Source organism: Onychostoma macrolepis, chromosome 15, assembly GCF_012432095.1.
Source record: "Onychostoma macrolepis isolate SWU-2019 chromosome 15, ASM1243209v1, whole genome shotgun sequence".
Lineage (NCBI taxonomy): Eukaryota > Metazoa > Chordata > Actinopteri > Cypriniformes > Cyprinidae > Onychostoma > Onychostoma macrolepis.
Window position 1 is genome coordinate 7,127,023 of NC_081169.1, and position 21,285 is coordinate 7,148,307.

At 36.4% G+C, this 21,285-nt stretch overlaps 1 protein-coding gene and 1 long non-coding RNA gene across 7 annotated transcripts in view; one reads left to right on the top strand and one right to left on the bottom strand.

The window, feature by feature from the left end:
* lpar6a (lysophosphatidic acid receptor 6a) overlaps positions 1 to 21,285 on the top strand; it is a 56,200-nt gene that overhangs the window by 7,576 nt on the left and 27,339 nt on the right. The window contains exons 2-3 of one of the 3 annotated variants that reach the window (XM_058744953.1): positions 414 to 771; positions 892 to 1,324. The gene's annotated coding sequence lies outside the window, so the exon portion shown is untranslated. Of the gene's footprint in view, positions 1 to 413; positions 1,325 to 21,285 lie in introns of those variants that run through there. The other 2 variants (XM_058744954.1, XM_058744951.1) reach the window with 2 other exon arrangements.
* Positions 10,090 to 20,244, bottom strand: LOC131520602 (uncharacterized). 4 transcript variants are annotated; one of them, XR_009266098.1, is made up of 5 exons: positions 18,352 to 20,244; positions 17,984 to 18,038; positions 16,426 to 16,549; positions 13,993 to 14,119; positions 10,090 to 10,431 (listed from the first exon to the last, which is right to left on the bottom strand). It is a non-coding gene; the product is annotated as an uncharacterized LOC131520602 (long non-coding RNA). The 4 variants fall into 4 exon arrangements; XR_009266097.1 differs by lacking the exon at positions 10,090 to 10,431 and having other exon boundaries at positions 10,773 to 14,119; XR_009266099.1 differs by lacking the exons at positions 10,090 to 10,431; positions 13,993 to 14,119 and adding an exon at positions 14,167 to 15,353.

The window sequence follows — 21,285 nt, forward strand, 5'->3', positions numbered from 1 at the left end:
TTATTTGATAGTTATGTATACATTATTTTATTTTAAATGGAAGAAAAACCTGTTTTTGACCTCAAAATACAGCACTTTCCCTCTGTATATGGCTCTGGGGACCAGCAGTTTTGTGGTGCTTGGAATTCTTTATAATTAATTAAAAACAAATATTGCCACATTGATGCCTCAAGTAGGTGTAATTGTTCAAATAACACATTGTTTCATTTTAAAATATATTTAAAACAAAATTGTAACCAAGTGTTTTTCAAGTGTAATATTTCTGTAAAGGCTAGGGACAGAAAAATTGACATTTCCATAGAATGACCACTATATATATTTTATGCTATAAATATGTGGCTATGTTACAGCTCCCCTTTGAAGCTCTTGTGCTTTTCTCCTTTTCCATCTCTCCAATCCTATTCTGCTCACAGGTGACTGGAGACGAGTTTTGTTCCCACTTTTGTTGCAGTTTGTTAATTTTTGTAAAATAGCTTTGTTTTTGCTTTTCAGATAAAAGAGTGGTTTCAGTTTAATATGTTGCAGGCTCATTTATTGGTAATAAATAATTGATAATAAATAATATTGATGATAATAAATCATCAAAAAAATATTGGGCTTGTTTTGGGCTTGTTTTTGAAGCTGCGGTTGCTTATTTGTCTCGCGGGAGTTGGCAACTGTGGTAGTAGAGTGAGTTACATTGTTTGGTTGGGAGGAAGCATGGCTTCTCATGCTACCTTCAATGTTTAGAGTCCCGGTTGAGAAAACGTCGATGTTTTAAGCTCAATCAATGTAAGTGTTTATCTTTGTAAGTTTATTTGTGTTACTTTGCTTGTGTTTGTTCTTCTGGTTGTTTTCTTTGATGAATGTGTTTGTTAGCACTCTGGTTCTCAGTATGTATTTGCGTTGTAGAGGGACTCTTTTGTACCTGTAGTTATTCTTGCCACTGAAGGCCACGCTGTATGTACCTGGGAGATATCTCTAGGATGGGTTTCCTGTTGCTGTCGTGGACAGTTTGAGTTTCCTCACTCGGGGACTAGAGTGGTTTTGGGATTATATGGTGGAGTTTGTTGGATGCACATTGAGCTTTGTCGTCTTCATCAGAATCATCGTCATCACCTTCGATATCATCGTCTTCATTGATAAGTACTACAGACATTCAGTGACATTCATGTTCCCCATTGGACTATGCTTAACTTTCAACCAGTTTCCACTCCTGTTTGTATGCTTGCAAACCTACATACTTGCATTTCACAAAGCAACCGAGACTGTTGTTTTTTTGTTGTTTATGTTGTGATTGGTTTATGCCAACTTCTACCACACAATAATAATTGGTTTAATCTCACTCTGTGTATTGATTTGGTCATTTGTGTCAACATATTTGTGTTTTAAGGTACACTTATGGAGAAAGGTTGGTGGGCCCCTCTCTCAAAATATATTGTAGTGGCTCGTTCTTTTAAAGAGAAGGGGAGCAGTTACAACAGTAACTATTGCTAGCTGTATTCGTTGTGTAAAAGCCTTTAAAAAAAAGTATACATCAAGCTCATTTTAAGTAAACTTATAGACTTCGAGTATATTTGTCAAGTATACTTTATGTAGTAAGTATACTAATATCAATGTACTAGCAGTATATTTTTGTTTCAATACATTAATAAACTAAATGATATGACAATTTATTGACAAAGTATGCACTGAGTGCAACAGATGTAAACTAGCTGTTTCCCCAAAATGTACTACTAAGTGTTTTCTTTAGTATAGCAACTATGCATTAAGTGAACTTTTGGTATACTGTTAGTTTATTAGATGTATATTTTTAGACAAATTTTAAGTTCATGAAAGTAGTCTCAGTAAACTACTAGTTTTATATTTATACGGTCTCATAAACTGGTTGTTTCCAGAAAGTATTATTCAAAATGTACTTCCATAAACTAAATAAATGAGTTAGAAGTATAATAACTAGTAAACAGTATACCTATAAGTTCACTTATAGTTGCAATAATAAAGAAAAAGTTAGAAAATAGTTTCCTTACTTAAAGTTTACTATTGTTACATTTAAAGTATCAAAGTATTCTTTTATGAACTAAAAGTGGGCCAATTTATTCCCAAGAACAGTACACATATACAAGTATGCTAGCAGTACACAAGTTATGCAGGTGATCTATTAACAATGCGTGAATTAAAGAACACAGACGCAGCCAGCGTGTTTCCATAATGATCAACACAATTTACCAAGAGTAGTGCAAAATAGTGCAAATCGTGCCCCCTGCCATTCAATCATGGCACATTAAGATGTATTGCCAGGTTTTGATATAGAGCAGGGTTCCTCAAATCTTACCCTGGAGGCCCAATCCACTGCAGAGTTTAGCTCCAACCCTGATCAAACTCATCTGTCTGTGATTTTCTAATGATCCTGAAGACATTGATTAGCATGTTCAGGTGTGTTTGATTAGGGTTACAGCTAAACTCTGCAGGAAAGTGGATCTCGAGGTCCAGATTTGAGGAGCCCTGATATAGAGTAATGTAAGTGTGTGTTTGTAGAGTAATATAAGTATAGAGTATATTACTATAGAGTGATATAAGTGTGTGTGTGGTTTACAGGGACACAAATTTGTTTAATGACATGGGTATGACAGAGGTATTACAATTTGAAGGTGGTTTATGAGGACACTGCCTATGTCCCTGTAATTCAAAAGGCTTAAAAAACATACTAAATGGTGTTTTTTTGAAAATCTAAAAATGCACAAAGTTTCCTGCAAGGGGTAGGTTAGGTGTAGGGTTGGTGTAGGGCAATAGCACATATAGTTTGAACAGTATAAAAACATTACTCCTATGGAGAGTCTCCGTAAACCACAGATACCAACATATGTGTGTGTGTTTGTGTTATTGTTGATTCTGGTTGTGCCGTTCCAAACCCTATCTGAACTGCATCAGGAGCCTGGCACGTAAGCCAAAGTGACTGCTCTGAGTACAGTCTTATCTTATCACCCTAACAGCTCTCCCCCTGAGGCCGGGATTGAGAATAGCCAGAGCATACACACATTCATTATGTCCAATACACAAATCTCAAGCTTCTTACACCACTGCATCTTTGTTTCATTAATGGTGTAACTGAGAAGATCCTGATGCACGTCTGTGTGTAAATGTGTGTTTGCTGAAGCAACCAAATTCTAGATTTTTATATTTTTTAAAGGGGTGGTTTACTGCTTTTTTTCTTTGCTTGATTGTGTTTATGGGGTGCAATAACATGCCTTCGTGTTTCGTTTGTTAAAAAACGCCTTATTTTTCATATATTTCACCTTTATTGTAAGCCGCTTTCTCCTCTGTCATTTGAACGACCGGTTGACTTCCTGATTCTCTGAAACCACTCCCTCAGAAACAGGTGATGGGCTCAGATTGGTTAGTTGGGCCGGTGTGTTGTGATTGGCTAAACTGCGTACTGCACGTTGTCCGGAAACTTCACGCCCATTACCTTCACGGGCGACAGCTGCATGCGCTGCGGTCAAATGTAAATAATGGTGTCAATATTGCCGTTGTTATGGATCAACTGGGGATCGTGTTAACTGGGGACGTGCGCGTGCATGCTAATAGTTTTACCTGAGTTTCCAGCAGATGTTGGACCTCCACAGATTCGTCAAAGGGAATTTTCAACGGAACAGATTTGAAAGCTTTCCACATTATTTGTGAATGTTTGTATCATTATTGGACTCTGTTGTTCCCCTGTCGATGTTCCAATGTATCTGACGCGGTTTAAGGGAAGTTTTAATGCGCTTTCATGTCCCTTGTCAAAAAATCCTATAGGATTCCAATAGGACAATTGTATAGGATTCCAATAGGAATTTCTATCGTATTTTGGAACCATTCCTATAGGATTCCGATAGGAATAGTCCTATAGGACAAGACATAAATATCCTGTAGGAACCGTTCCTATAGGATTTTAATGGGATTTTAATCCTATAGGATTTTTTTTTAATATTCTAAAGGTGCACTTTTCCACTGTATTTGTAGTACTTACACTGTACTTGCAGTTTGCTTAAATTCACCCTGATGTAGAATGTAATGTAAAAATTCTAAGGCACTGATAATTGATTGATGACACACACACACACACACACATACATACATACATACACATACAGTATTGCCACTAGACCAGTTCTAGACTCTAAAAGAATTGGGGAGGAAGATATGAAGCTTATACCAGGAGACCAGAAGTTGAATATAAAAAATAACACTTTACTGTAACAACAACAACAATAACAATAATAATAGCAAATACAATCACATCACAACACAGAGCAATAAAACATCAAACAGTAAGTAGAATTTGATATCGTAAATCAGTTTAATTTCCCTTTGAGGTGTATAATACTGTTCATTTCATGCAATAAATGTAATAAAGTTCAGTTTGTGTTTAATGTAAAGAGAGAGAGAGAGAGAAAAAAACACCAATTCAGTTAAGGAAAACCGGGAAAGTATGAAAATACTGTATCCAATATATTTCAAAGCAATCACTAATGCTCTGTCAATTGACCAAATGCACAATTACTTCCTGGTTTTAGATAAGCCAGCTCAGTCATTTCAGTCAATTGTACTGTGCTTTAAGAGGCGCACCCTTTGCTTAGTTTCTGTACAAAATCCATTCACAATTTGAAGAAAATTTTGTTTATCCAAGAGGACCAAACGTCCACGTATACCATTTCAGGAATGACAAAGCGGGTGTTAAATATTACGCGGGTAAATCTGCTAAATTGTTCAGGGACTCATTGCTATGATTGACATTGATAATGGAAGACAAGCCAATGTCAAAATATCGCTGTGCATTAAGTGATTCAGACTAAATTTAGAGTAGCAAAACCACAACAGTAACAAGTCTGTGCTGACTGAATATATTTAGCAGCTTTTACAGTTAAAGATAAAACTTAATAAATGTAGTTACTAAATTAAATCTAAAAATATTTCAAAATATTTAATGCATTATTTAATTGTTATACCATTAATAATGAACTTATTTCATTTGTAGTTAACTAGTTTAAATAATTCTCCCTTATATGCTGTTGGTGTCGGGGCATATTTATAAAATGACATGAGACTTTGTGATTCCTGCACTTGCTATACTTTATACTTCAGTACAATAAAAGCACACAGATTTGGAGTTGAAATGGCAGCTGAGCTAATGAGTGATCCTCTGCTGCCATCTACTAGTTATAATGATAATTTAATAACATTTTCATCTTAAAAGTGTTTGTTTTTCGCTAGTTGACACGTTTCTTTCATGTCATCTTCATGAATGAAAAGTATATCTATAAAGTGAATTTTACTTCACAGCCAGAGTTGAGAAGGCAAATATTATAAGTTTTTAAAATGTGTTCATGACTATGAAGGTAAGTTATTGATTATCAATAATACCATTATGATGTCATTTGGGAGATAGCATCTCTGGCTACCTAAAGTTAAAGGCATCATCTATCTTTTTATTATTTATTTTTTCGACATATGTTGTAATTAATTACAACATAAATTAATTACTGTAATCAAAGTTTTTCTTTTAGTTTTATAAATCAGTTTTTTTTTTCGTTTCTTCATTGTTTAGGTGGAGGCTCTAAATAAGCCCTTTGGGTTTTCTGCCTCTCCCTGCACAGTATATGGATTGTGTATATATATTAGTGGTGGGCATAGATTAATTTTTTTAATCTAGATTAATCTCACTGTAATCTTGGAATTAATCTAGATTAAAATGGCTCATTTGAATTCTGCCAAGTAGATCAGAATAAGTTCACTACTAGTAGTAAACAACTAGCAGTCATCAAGAATTTAATATTGATAATAACATTGAAGACATTGTATGATTATTCCTTAAAGATAAGGTTTTAATAGTTTTAGTAGTAGTAGCCTATTACGTTCTGCCCAATGTCTTCAAGTGAAACCAAACTTTTATTTTGACGGGTTGCCGTGAGGATAGTTTTTCTCAAATGAAACGCTCGAATGCTCATGAAGTGACTCTCAGAGCAGTTCTGGAGATGTTGTTCATGTATTTATGTCCTCATTTAGTGAGGGCGACAGGCGTTAATATCGCCGCAAGCGTCACGCGGTCTTCTGTATGAGTAGTGAACAAACCCTCGCGTCTGCGCCATACATTAACACAGAGACACACAGAAGTCATATTTAAATAGACGTTTTGCGGCTTAATATTTACAAATAGGAGTGGGAGTGTGCTCACTTGTGTGTGCGCTTACGTTTGTGCGTGTGTGTGGCGTGTGTGTGTGTGTGTGTGTGCGAACGGGCGGAACTCCGCTGTCTTGTGCGATACAGAGAGCGCGACCATGTAACGTAGAGACAGAAATGACTTGCCGATTTCCATTGGGAAGCTTCTTAAAAATAAATTTTCCTGAAGCAAACCCGGCGGCTTCATAGCTGCATCCATGTTAGCACGCATACACACAGGTTCGAAGACTCGTTCTCGCCCCTACAGTGCAATTCGGCTAGGTATACATCCGCTAAAATATCAAGGTGAAAGTCATCATAGCTTGCGTAGTATAGACCCAGCTCCCAACCCAACTTTGAGAATAGATTAACGGCGATATTTTTTATCGCCCGATAAGAGTCTCACGTTAACGCAGCACGTTAACGCCGATAACGCCCACCACTAATATATATATATATATGTGTGTATATATATATATATATAATATATATACATATACATACATATATATATATATATATATATATACACACATATACACACACATATATATATATATATATATATATATGTACATATACACACACATACATATATATATATATATATATATATATATATATATATATATGTATCTATTTTACTCTTGTGCAAGAATAAAATAAACTAAAACTATGCGGAAGTTCAAAAGAGCGCTCTGTGCATATGGTCAATTGGTTACCAGGCAACGCAGCAGGTCCTCTAGCTGACACCGGCTTGTCATGCACCTCTTCCCCATGTACGCACACATATCACGGGAGAATCGTTGTCCAATGTCAAACTTTTTAACTGGAACATAAAACCTGACCTGGACAACAGGCCATAAGAACATCTTATTAATCCATCAATGCAAATAGTTAAAATAGCGCTATACAAAACCGTAAAGCACAACGTTATTCAAAACAGCTCAAAATGGTGGCTGAACATACATTTTGTACTCACTACTCCAGTGTTTTATATAATGACATTTTATTATAAACAGCATACATTAATATTTAATTAATATCAGTTGTTTAACAATATATTTTGCTATGTAAGGGCGGACTCCTTGCTAATCACATTCAATAAAACCAGCTCAACAACTCACCAACAGATATTGTTAACCCAAAACTGTTCGTTTAGGATGCAGATCAGATAAGTATTACTATTTCTTCCTTTTTAGCATCTTTAAATACATTTTAACAAGTTAAACAACGTTAATCACTTGATTTCCCAGCTTCTTCTCCTCTTTGACCGTTACTGTTCAAAGTATGCGCCCTACAGTTGCACGCGCACTACACTCAGATTTCTTAAAGGGGAAGTGTCAGGACAATACCATATATAGATGTTTGTGTTTCTATGAATTCCTACTAACATGTAATTCATTTTATATTATTCAGACATTATGAAATGTCATACTTATCATCTTTGCCTTACTGTAATATTATGAATTTCAGTTATATTTGTGTGTATTCAGATAGGCTGCATTTTTATTGAGGGTTACAAGCACACACATGCAGTGTTACTTTTAAAAAGTAATTAATTAACAGAATCAAATACAGTGCCTTGAGAATGTATTAATACCCCTTTTTTATGTTGCTGCCTTGTGCTAAACTGCTTTAAATTACTCCCCCCCACATCAATATATACTCCATACACCATATTGACAAAGCAAAAACCGAATTGTCACAACTTCGTAAATTGATTAAAAATAAAAAAACTCAAATAAGTACATTGCATAAGTATTCATACCCTTGACTAAATATTTAGCTTAAGTACCTTTACAGCCTCAAGTCTTTTTTGTTTGATGCGACAAGCTTTGCTCATCAACATTTGGAAATGATCTGCCATTTGTCTCCTCACCTCTTCACGTCTCAAGCTCTGTCAGGTTGGATGGGAGCAGACGCACATTTTCAGGTTTCTCCAGAAATATTTGGCTGGGTTCAATCCCAGGCTGTGGTTGGGCCACTCAAGGACATTCACAGAGCTGTCTATAAGCGACTCTTGCTGTGTGCTTAGGGTCACTGTCCTGTTGGAAGGTGAACCTTCTGCCCATCTAAGGTTCTGAATGCTCTGGACTGGGTTTTCTCTATATTTTGGTGCATTGAGCTTTTCTTCTATTCTGACAAGTCCCTCAGTCCCTGCTGCTGAAAAACAGACCCACAGCATGAGACTACCACCACACTTTACTTTTGGGACGGTACTCTGCAGGTGATGAACAGAGCATGGTTTCCTTCAAACATGATGCTTAGAATTGAGGTTCATCAGACCAGATAATATTATTTTTCACAGTCTGAGGGTCCTTTGGGTGCTTTTTTTTTCTTTTGTCTTCACTGAGGAGAGGACTGAGTTTGGCCACACCGCCATAAAGCCCAGATCGGTGGAGTGTTGCAGTGATGTTTGTCCCTCTGTAGATTTCTCCTGTCTCCACATATGATCATGGAGCTCAAATAGAGTGACCATCAGGTTTTCGTCACCACTCTAACCAAAGCCCTTCTCCATCAGTTGCTCAGTTTGGCCAGGAGGCCAGCTCTAGGAAGAGTCCTGGTTGTTTCAAACTTATTCCATTAAGGGTAACAGAGACTACATGCTTTTGTGAACCTTCAATGAAGCAGAATTTTTTTCTGAACTCTTCCCCAGATGTGTGGCTTGGCACAAACCTGTTTCTGAGCTCTACAGACTGCTCTTTTAACCCCAGGGCTTGGTTTTTGCTCTAATATGCATTATCAGCTGTTGGACCTTTTATTACGTGTGTACCTTTCCAAATCATACCCATTCAATTGAATTTGACACAGGTTACCTTCACTCAAAGTCTAGTAACACCTACAAGCAATATGAATGCTCCTGAGCTATATTTCAACTGTCCCAGATAAGGGTATGAGTACTTATGCAATGGAATCATTTAAGTTTTTATTTTTAATAAATTTGCAAAGATGTTAAAACCTTTTCTTTTTTTGCTTTACCATTATAGTGTATGGAGTGTAGATCGATGTGGAAAAAAGTAATTTAAAGCAGTTTAACATAAGGCAGCAACATAAAACGTGAAAAAAATTAAAGGGTATGAATACTTTCGCAAGGCACTGTAAGATCTTACAGGACAAAGTGAATTTCCATTTAAAAATCACAATGTCCAATATGATACAAATCAATAAAAGATCCTACAGGAAAAATTAAAATGCCATGAAAATAAATCAGAATGTCCAATAGGATAAGGATCAAATAAAATCCTATAGGACAAAGTGAAATTCCATTAAAATCAATAGGAATGTCCAATAGGATTCTAAGAATCCAATAAGATCCCATAGGACAAAGTGAAATTCCATTAAATGTCCAATAGGATTCTAAGAATCCAATAAGATCCTAAAGGATAAACTGAAATTCCAATAGGATTTTTTGACAAGGGGTCGCGTCTCAGACCACGCCCAGATTAATTTGTTTAGGCTACCTTCGTTTCAACAGACTTTTCTAATGACAGTTGTAAATGCATTAAATAAGGTGTTTACTTAAATTAATTTGAGCATCAATATTGCTGTGGTCAAAGGAATGTCAAGCATTTCATTTTCTTTCTTTTTTTATATTGCTAAAGAATGAGTGATAAACAAGCTATAGTTTTGCATTATGCATATAATTTTGAATTAGTGACAGATAAATTGCAGTGAATAATCCTGAATAGGGAATGTTCAAGAAACGTATATTCATAGTTAGGTGTTGAAGCAAAATCATACACACACACACACACACACACACACAAACACTTTTAACAATACATAGCTTCAAAGCAGCTTTATATAAAATGCTTTTTTTTTCTATGTCAGAAATGACTGTCAATGTAATGTCCATATTGCAGAAATGTACAGTTTTATAATAGAGGTCTGTCAAGTCAAGTGAGGTCACCTTTATTTATATAGCGCTTTATACAATACAGGTTGTGTCCAAATAGCTTCACAGTGTTAAATACTGAAATAGTGTGTCAATAATGCAAACAAAGTTCAATTCTGCTGTAAAGCAGCTTTAAAATGAGGACAATAGTAAACAGTCAGTTTCTCAGTTAAAGTCAGTTCATCGTTGATTCAGTGATGTCATCCTCCGGCTCAGTTCAGTTGTGCTGATGGCTGAGGTGAAGAGGTCTTCGCAGGGGATCTGTGGTAGGGCACATGTCTCCACTGACATTCAGAGCTGTTGTGGTCTTCTCTAGGTGCTGATCCACCATCTGGACTGGAAACAGGCTGGATCTGGGTAGTTAACATCATTCAGTTAAGCACAAACATGTTTAGGCAATGATTTACATATTGTGATCATAATGATTACAATATAAGGATAATTTTGCAGTTTTGCATGTTGATTCTTAGGATCATAATTTTTTTGCAGGGGTTATCTCATCTCTTCACAGGTGTTAGGGTCATCTAAAATCTTCACAAAGGCTGAATCCAAATGTTAGTGAGGTTGTTACCTGAAATGAAGATAACTGGCATAATTCAGTTATATATATATATATATATATATATATATATATATATATATATATAAAGAGGTCCACACTCATTATTTATGCAACTGACAGACTTTTGTGTGATATTTTTAGTTCAAGAAGTCTGCAATAAAGTAAATATTGAAGGTTTTCCTATTCTAATTAATGTTTGGGAGAGAGGTATCATATTCGTGTAAGATGCCAAATGAGGTTAGTGATGTATACTGTCTTTTGCAATATTAGCCATATATGTAATAATAATTCATCATCACAGCATCATATGTTCTGCCTGTGTCAGTCATGAAAAAGTTGTGGGTGCTGAGTGATTGTCACATGGAAACTAGAAAAAGAAGCTATGAGGCAGTAAGAAAGATCCTACAGCATGGTTCACTTTTAATAAACACCTGTCAAACACTTTGCCACCTTAAAAATATAAACATGCCATACATGTAAAATATATCGCACATTCAAATTGTGGAAAAATGCCTTCCTGTGTTCATCACACATACTTAAAGAGTTTGGCTTTGATGCACTGCACATAACATGTTTTCTATGGTTGGAAACACTAGTAGTCTGGCAAGAGACCAGTAGGCCTATATGTAAAATGAAAACCAGGAGTCATGAACTTAGAATTTACTTAAAACAAAGTGTTCTCTACATGTTCAATGAAAGACAACAGATTCACAACATTTATATTGAAGCACGTAACTGAGCATAATGCACAGTACAATACAGACACACTATTAAGCATATATAAAATTAAGTTAATTTAATTGATTATATGATTATAAGAAACTGAGTACAGAATTCTAAGCAGAGTTCTAAGCCAATGCAAAATGTTGATTTCAGATCAGTCATAAATCCAGGATGAAACTTTATGTCCAGGGAAGAGGATAGAGAGGCACCAGAGCTGACTGTACAAGCAAGAAATCTCAGATAATAAAATTAGCAGAGTAAAATCACACAAACTCAAACCAAGCCAAAGTAGCCCATTCCCCCCCCCTGTTATTTAGAACACATGACAGCACACTACAGACACAATGTGATACAGTAGGCTAATATTGAAAAGAAAACACATTTTTTACTTCATGTTTGATCATCCATTGAAACAAAATGTCCCTTGTTAACGTGGGCGTGGTTGTGAGCGTGAGATCGGAGCATGGAAACTTCCCTAAAACCGCGTGACATACGCAGGTACGGACACCGCGGAATCAAAAAGCTTTGTGCATGATGCCTGTATACAACTGTTGAAAAACGATTTTTAATCTATGACCCGTGGAATATCGCAGTGACGAATCTGTCGCCGTCTAACATCTGCTGGAAATCCAGATAAACATACTTCCGTGCACGCGCACATCCCCAGTTAACACCATCCCCAGTTGATCCATAACACAGTATCAGTTTGAGCCAGAATCAGACCCAGAAAGCGGTAATGAAGAGAGTCGAGCAGAACTTCCGCGAGCACGGCTTTTACAAACGTTTCTGAATGGAAGTTTGCTGTTGTGATTACATATCATTTTTTGAAGTTTGTACACGTTTGTCTTATACACACACAAAATAGCATCGAACTAACTGGCTACTATAACCAAACAGCGTTGGCTTGTGTTTACGGTCTTGATCAAATTGAAAAATTACGTCATAAAGTATACATGGAAAATACATTAACAAAATTAGTACATAATTACAAATTCGGGTCCAAAATGTTTGTACGCGTTTGTCAAAGACACACTAAACATCATGTAACTAACTGGCTACTAAAGCCAGCGTTGGCATTTGTTTACGACCTTGATAAAACTAAAACATTACGTCTGAAATTATACATGCAAACACATTTAAAGTTATGAAATCTTACTTACAGGTTGTGGCCCAACAACTGCTGCTTGTGGTTTTAAAGTTGTAACCGCTCCATGTTTTAGTAATAGTTTCTGTGTGAATCCGGCATTGAACTCGTGTAGATTCTGGAAGCTGTCTTCCGTAAAATGCACAGCACAGAGAGCTGAATTACGATTGTAATTGTTAGGAACATAATCAGACATAAATTTGAACCATTGTTGAGGAACTACAGCATCCGTAGGAAGCCCGAACACAGAAGACCTGACAGCTGGGTGAAAATAACACCGTTTCGACGGCATGGCTACAACTCCGCAGAACATGGCCTTGCCCCCTCTTTGGCATGTTCCGGAGGGAGGGGTTGATGGGTTTTTTACGTATGCAACCCGGGAAGTATCTCGTTGTAGTCCCATATGAGTCGTTTTTGTAGGCATTAAACTTCCTGATTTTTAAAAGACGATATCTCCGCTTACGTTGAACTTTCAGCGCAGCAACTTTGCAGATACTGTTCGTGCACCAACAGCAACATTACACACTATTTAAAATGAAAAAAGTGAAATCGCAGTAAACCAACCCTTTAATTAGTTTGAGTCCAAGTTCAAAATAAAACTCTATGAACCATTGTGAACATACGAGCTGCATGAACCTTTCATTATAGCCTACCTTTTCTATGGGGAAGAAAAGGCTTAATGTGCAGGGCGTTGCGTTCATATTCTGCTTTATTAATATTATTAATAAGGTTATTAATGCTAGCCTAATAATTTTTATCAGGATTTATTATTATCGAATTTAGTCCTCCAATGTCACGGTTTTAAAACATTAAGCCACATTAAGCGTTTTAGAATGTCCCAAAACCGTGCTTCGACATATGCACTGACTGTATTACTTTGAGTGCAAGTTCAAAATAAAACTCTATGAACCGATCCATTGTGAACATACGAGCTGTAACCACTGCAAGCTGCAAAGTAAACAGGAAGCGTTTGTCCGAACTCAAATGGTTTTGCGAGAGAACGCAAAAGTTTTGCGAAGGAACGCAAATATCTATGCGAGAGAAAGCAAAAGTTTCTCGAGGGAACGCAAAAGTTTTGCGAGAGAACGCAAAACATTTGAAAAAAAAAATTCCTCCCACCCTGAATTTTTTTCCATTCACCCCGAATTTTTCCCACCACAATGTCATGTAAAGGGCTCCTTACAGAACAATATTAAACCAGTGATTTAGAATGTACCGTACTTTAAAATAAAACTTTTAATATGACATGACAAATTGCACTTTTTTAAAAGTGTACTTAACCACACTTTTGAACTAGTAAAAGCAACTTAGGATGTTTCTAACAAAGAACAAACAGTTCAACAAAAAATGAAAATTTGCTAGAAATTTACTTACCTTCAGGTAATTCAAGGTTTTAGCTGGAAGCAACTGATGATAGACTTGTTTATTACAATCACGCAGATTTTTGCTTTACAAGGCATTAATTGATGGTGTCATGTGGATTACCTGTGGATTATTGTGATGTTTTATCAGCTGTTTGAACTCTCATTCTGACGCCAGCCTTTCCATGAGCAAGTGATGTAAAACTAGATTTCTTCATATTTGTTCTAATGAACAAACAAACTTGTATGGCCTGTATGAGAGTAAGTTTTCAGCAAATTTTCATTTTCATGTTTAAGAAAGAAAGAAAGAAAAGAGAAATAAATTACTTTACTCACTCTCATGTTGTTCCAAACCTGACTTTCTTTCTTTACTGGAAAATTATATTTTCAAAAATGTGTGTTTTCACTCTGAATTGTTGAATTATTGAACATTTAATTCCCCAAATTTACTATGATTGCATCCGAGAATGTTTACAAGGGGTGGGTGAGTGAGTAACAGGCAAAGGACTGCTCTGAAAAACAACGTCATTTAGCAAAACAACGTCATTTATAGCTCTGTAAACCAGGTAAAGATAACAGCTAAAAGTAAAAGTTATTTACACTTTATTTTGATAGTCCACTTTAGACATTCTACTAACTATAACTTTGTAACTACATGTCAACTAATTCTCATTAATTTGCAACTACATGTCTACTAACTCTCAGAGTACACTGTTATGGTAGGTTTAGGATTAGTAGAATAAATTGGCATATACTTGCAAAGTTACTTACTGAAACTTAGAACTCACAACTGCTGTTGTTATTTCAGCTGTGATCAATCAGTTGGAAAATGAGTGCAAGGAGAACTTTGTGTTTTAAGCTCAGTCTTGTTCATACACGTCTTTGAGGACCTTCAGACAAGGTGTCATCTGTGTGAACTAACATTACTCACTCTGTAACTGAAATCCTTCCCATAAACCCTCGCCCTGTAGTTACATGGAAATTCCCACTTTAAAATTACATCAACTTCCTGTATGCCCATAGTTCACTGCTGTTCATACCTTCTTGCATTTTGCATTTCCATAAACTGTCAACTACATAAATTCAATATCACGGGGTAATAATTTACTTACACTGCTTATCACATCGGATGGTCTGATTACCAATGTTGTGAAACATTTACAGTTTAAGGGAAATGGCACAAGCTCTTGGGTTTCTCCAGAGGGTGGATTTATGTTCTGAACATTAATGAATGACATAAGAGCGAGTATGGGCAGGTTAGTCGAGGTGGGGCACCTGAGAGCACATGATGCCTCTTAGGTCTTAAGCAATCAATCACGTTTGGCAGAATGGCTTTAGGGTTTGGATCATCTCTCTTTAAGATCAATGATGGTGTTGTTGGCCAGTCAAAGTCCATTTTTACTGATGTCGATCATCTTTGTACAGTGCCTCAAGAGAATTGGAATGGAATGGCATGGAAATCGCCGCACGTTTCGCCACCCTACACTGTAAAAAAAAATTCCGTAAAAAAACGGATAATGTACTGGCAGAAAATTACCAGGACATTTTCTGTTAAATTTACAGACATTTCCTTCCACATTAAAAAGGAAAATTCTGTAGATTTACATTTTCTTCTGTACCATAAACGGACAATCCGTTTTGCAGAAATTTCTAAAAAATTATAGCATAGGCCTATCTTTAGTAGCAAATAAATCTAGCACAATATATACAAATCGAACATGGTTTATTTTTACCTCATGTAAACATTCTTAAAAGTGCGTTCAGTAGCTTTTATTTGCCTTTAACAGGTGAAGACAAAAATATTATTACATCAATTAATTTAACAATGTGTTTTAGTTTTAAACGGCACAGGCAGAAAAAAGAAAACATGAGCAGCTACTTGTACAATATTGGTGTTGCACCAAATAGTGGTCACAAAGATAAACTTGACTGTGAAACAGTCAAGATTCAAAACATTTTCAGATACATGGGGAAAAATTAATACAAAGCCAGGGCTGTCATTAATAACAATTGCTACAGACTTCTAGTCAATAGTCAAGTGAAATGTTATTTAAAGGACAGTTCACATCAAAAATGTGAATTCTGTCATCTACAATTGACATGGTACTGCAAAAAAAAACAAAAAAAAAAAACTTTCTTGTACATCATTTGAAAATAAAGAACAATGATTCATGCACTCATGCCTAACATTTCAATGTGAAACTAAGAGAACTATACAAAATACAAAATGTATTCTCATCACTTCATAAAATTCAGATTGAACCACTGATGGCAGATGGACTGTTTTAACGATGTCCTTATACTACGTTTCTGTGCCTTGACCGTGTAAGGACCCTTGCTGTCTATGGAGAGTCAGAAAGCTCTCAGACTTCATCAAAAATATCGTAATTTGTGTTGCAAAGATGAACGAAGGTCTTATGGGTTTGGAACGACATGAGGGTGAGTAATTAATGACAGAATTTTCATTTTTGAGTGAACTAACCCCTTTGATTATTTTCAACTAAACGGCAACACAATGAAATGCTTTATACACAGTTTCATTATATATGTTCCTTACATTTGTATGAATTCCAACGTAGGTGCCATCTCCTCTGGATGTTTTATGTTTAAAATAAAATGAAGAGAATGTGTAGCTCAGCCACAATGGGGGAGGAAATGATAAGTTCTTGAATGACAGCAATCTGGAATCACCAATAACAAAAGAATAAGAAATTATAAACAACACATTGTAAATTCAGAAAGCCACTCCAAACATTGATTAAATCTTTCCTACACAAAGAACTTCAATAACAAAGTCAACTGAATAAACGACTCCATTACTAATTTTTGTCAGTATTGAACATCCCTAAAGGTAAATAAAAATGGAAGCATATGGGTAGCAAAATTCTATTTGAGATATGCAAAATGACAATGCATTGCAATACATAAAATGGCAATGTAGTTCTGTATTTTTATTTACATTTGCCATACATGTGTCCAAATTTTAGTGTAAAATGAAAATTCAGTTATATAATTTACATTTGCCATTTTCTACACTAGTTTTAATATGCAAATTAAACACATATTTTAACACTTTATAAGTTAATTATTCACAATATTAAGTTAATTAAAACAAAAATTATTACCCAAATTGATTAGATGTGTTTAACATGTCCAAGCAAAAACTGTAGCAAAATGATCATTTAAATGCTGTTTTTCCTAAATGCATTTAGACTTAGGGGTAGGACACTTGGGATTGCATTTCCATCATAATACCGCATGATAATTGTAGCAAAATGCAGTGAGAATTTGAGGATGCATTCTGAGCCAAAGGTGCAGCAAAAGGGTAGCAAAATGCTGATTTAAATGTCTTTTATTTTTCTTAAATGCATTGACACTTACATATAAGACATTTCAATAACATTTTCATTTAATACCCCGCAATGAATAAGTCAATGTGGAAAGCGTTTGGTTGACGGTGAATATTGACCTATTGTGCATCCTGTTGCTGAGCCCCACCTAACAATTGACAGGTCAGGGGCGTGTTGCATTTTCAAATGCATTTCAAATCCACATTGATTTTAAATTCATAGCGAGGTATTAAATGAAAATTCAATTGAAACGTCTTATATGTAAGCATCAATGCATTTAAGAAAAATAAAAGATATTTAAATCACCATTTTGCCACCCTTTTGATGCACCCTTGGCTCAGAATGCATCCTCAAATTCTCACTGCATTTTTCTACAATTATCATGCGGTATTATGATGAAAATGCAATCCCAAGTGTCCTTACGTCTAAATGCATTTAGGAAAAACAGCAATTAAATGATAATTTTACTACAGTCTTGGCTTGGACATATTAAACATATCTAATCAATTTGTGTAATACATTTTCATTTTGCAACTTATAAAGCATTAAAATATAATTTTATTTTGCATATTAAAACTAGTGTAGGAAATGGCAAACGTAAATTATACAATTGAATTTTCATGTTGCACTAAATATTGCACATATGTATGGGAAAAAGCCATTTTACATATTGCATTGCCATTTTGCATTTCAAACTGAATTTTGCTCCCCATATACTTCCATAAATAAAAACTGTAGTGTTAATAAATAAAACAGAATACAAACCCTTGATAAGAATGCAGGGAGTACTTGGGATGCACAATACAGCAGCAATTACAACCTGTCATTAGAAAAGAAAACAGAAGAAACAATGAATGTCATGAACTGCTGTCCCTTTAAAACATGACTCACATCGACGCACATCCTAACTTTACATCAGTCAAGACATTTTAACTTATTTAAAACTGTCACTAGCCAAAAATGGTCATTTTGACATAATTTTGTGTGCTTTTGTCCGTGTAAGTGCGAGAGAACTCGATGCGCTCCTGACGCGCCGTCTGAAGCTTGTGTTCACCGACAGCGTGCCAGTAACGTTACCAAACAAACTTCTCGTGTGTGTGTAACAAACAAGACAATAAAATGTCTAAACCTACCTCGTTTGGCAGAAAAGTTGCGTTATCCTTGAAGAATTCCGCGATGTCAGATCTTCACCTATTGTATAATCTCTTTTAAAGAATAAAAAAAAGTCGTAATATCTTCTTTTCTTGACAATTCCTCTGCCAGCTTCTGTTGAAGGCACACAGCGCTCTAAACACAGTTGTACGACACTTCAGATTTAACGTTATCACAGCTTAACATCGCCTCAGTAACGTTAACATGCCGGATGCTTTACGGCACGCGCAGTAACAAATACACCGCATCAACAACAATTAAAAGTTAATAAACTTATTGATAAAACTGAAAGTGAGCACACTGTAACACGTAACTTGCCTCCACGTCGAGTGAGATGTGACGGTGTGCTGAAAATGTCAAATGCGACGGCTCCGAGCCTCCGATATTCATTTGGCAAACAAGGAAGACAGCAACTAAGTTAACGTTACAGTTTGTTACATTTAACAAAATATAATTTACCACGGAAGTGTAAAAACGGTTCCTCAAACCCGAAATCCGACTTTAAAATGAAATTTTTACCGAGACTATCTCTGTGAATAATGGCGTCTGCTCAAGCACTGTTTTTGCGCCGATACTCACAACCGGCGCAACGTCATTGAATGTCTCTGAACAGGTTCACGCCCACTTTTGGGGGAAAACAAACCGCCATACAGCATCGGATCGAGGAAGTGGACTAACCTTACAACATGCCAAAGAGTTGTTGTGTGGTTGGGTGCACCAATAATGTTTGTAAAAACCCAAATTTAGCCCAGGCTACCTGCCACCATCATCCATATCTTGCTGTTATGGAAATATTATGTATTACGGATGATGCTATCGAAAGCGAAGCCAGGCTAGTTGTATGGCTGGACAGAAAAGTGCACTCAGTACTCTAAATATAAGGACATAATATATACATTTAAAGATGTTTACTTTCAAATGAAGTAAAATCATTCACTGGTTTACCTGGTGATTAGATTAGGTACGAGTAAATGTCCGGCAAGACACCTCTGGCCACTGGGTGGGGTTGTTACACCAATTTGACGCTGGGATAATGAGTTTTTAAATTGACCAAATTAAGTTTATGGATGTATCTTTCACGCTCTATGGCAGGCAGGGTGGACATATAATTACTTGACATGATTAATCCTAGTGATTACTTAAGTGATTCACGTCTGTCGGCTGTGTATGGACTTTGCTTTTTGCCCTATTTTGTATTGAAGCCTATGGGAAGTCTAGTTTGTTTTCCCCCAAAAAGGGGCGGTAACGAAATTGACAGTTAAGTTCCCGGATGTGCCGGTAGTGCGTATAATCGACTGAGCTTCTTGTTCCCACAATGCAAAGCGTAATTTAAAAAATACGGAAAAACACCTGTAAAAACCAAATACGGAAAATTCCTTCAAATTATTAAGGTATATTGTACTGTATTTTTACGGATTTTTTTTACAGTGTAGCTTGTCAAGATCTCCCCTTCTTTGAGTATGCCGTGGAATTCTGTGGGCTCGCCACGGCGACGGCGTGGGATGACGCCATTCTCACTTTGCTGTTCTGGCTCGGGGCTACTATCGCCCCGTGGACCTCCCAGACCTCCCAGGAGTGTCCGGGCCCGAGCCAGAACAAGCCTGCCACCACTCATGGCACTCTCAAGCCCGCCGCCGTTCGCGACTCCCTCAAGCCCACCGTCCGCGAGAAAGCAAAGCCCGCCGCCGTCCACGGGGAAGCCAAACCCGCCGCCATCCGCGGCTCATTCAAGCCCACTGGCGTCCGTGGGAAAGTCAAGCCCTCTGGTGTCGGCTCTAGCCCCAGAGCCTGCACCTCAAAAGCACCCTCCAGAGCCCGGTCCTCGAAAGCGCCCTGTAGAGCGCCAATATAAATGTATTTATTCTTTTACCATTGTGGTGAAGAGTGGAGCTTGTGCTTAGGTTCTCAGTAGCTGTGATACACACACACTCGTAAATGTTCCATGATCGTTTGATTGTGAAGGGTATAAATGCTGACCATATAGACTGTCTAAATCACGTGTTGGTTGGTCTAAAAAGCATGCTGGGAACTAGAAATCCACTGCCCAGTTTCAGTCAATGCAAGGTAAATGATTCATGTAGGCCCAACACAAATGGTTTAAGTTAACTTAACATTTTACAAATGTAATTTCATTTAACGTAATAAAATTTAAGTAAACTGAGCAAACAAACTAAAATATTTTTTTTGAGTGTATGCACAGTCACCTCTTAAACCTCAAACATGAATTTTGAAATCATTTTTCCGCTTCTGAAGCACAAGTTGCTACATAAGGAATGCAGTGTTCCATGGGAGATGGCAATGACAGGATTTGCTCACTGTGACACTGATTGGTGGAATTTTCTGTACAGAATTATGGGTAATGATGTTTTTCACCAGTGTATAAACTGAAATAATGCATATAACATTTGAAAACAATGGATACAACTTTAGAACTCACAGGCCTGTCTTTAAAGGTTTATAAGCTATCATTAAAAATCAGTTTCCCTATGCAAAAAATGACGATTTATTCATTGACATTATGGATATGTTAAAGTACATTTGCATACAGTAAGTACAAATAATGTTATTACTATTGTAATTAACTATTTACATGTGACATCTTACATATACCCATGTACAGTAACCAAAACATTGATTTCTTAGCACTCTCGAATCAATTGTGAAAGTGTTAGTGTGCCTCACAGATGTCATGACTGTATGATGATTCAGTTCATCCGGTGCAGAGGGGAAGTGATAAGCTACCGATTCCCTGGATACCTTACAAAACACACACACACACAGAGAGATAGACGAGAAGCAGGTTTAGCTGAGGTGACTCGGTGTCTTATCATAACCTTCCAGCTCTACTTTTCATAATGACACTCTTAAGATCAGCGTGTCTTACAGTAGCTGGCGCCAAATTTATGAGTATGTAT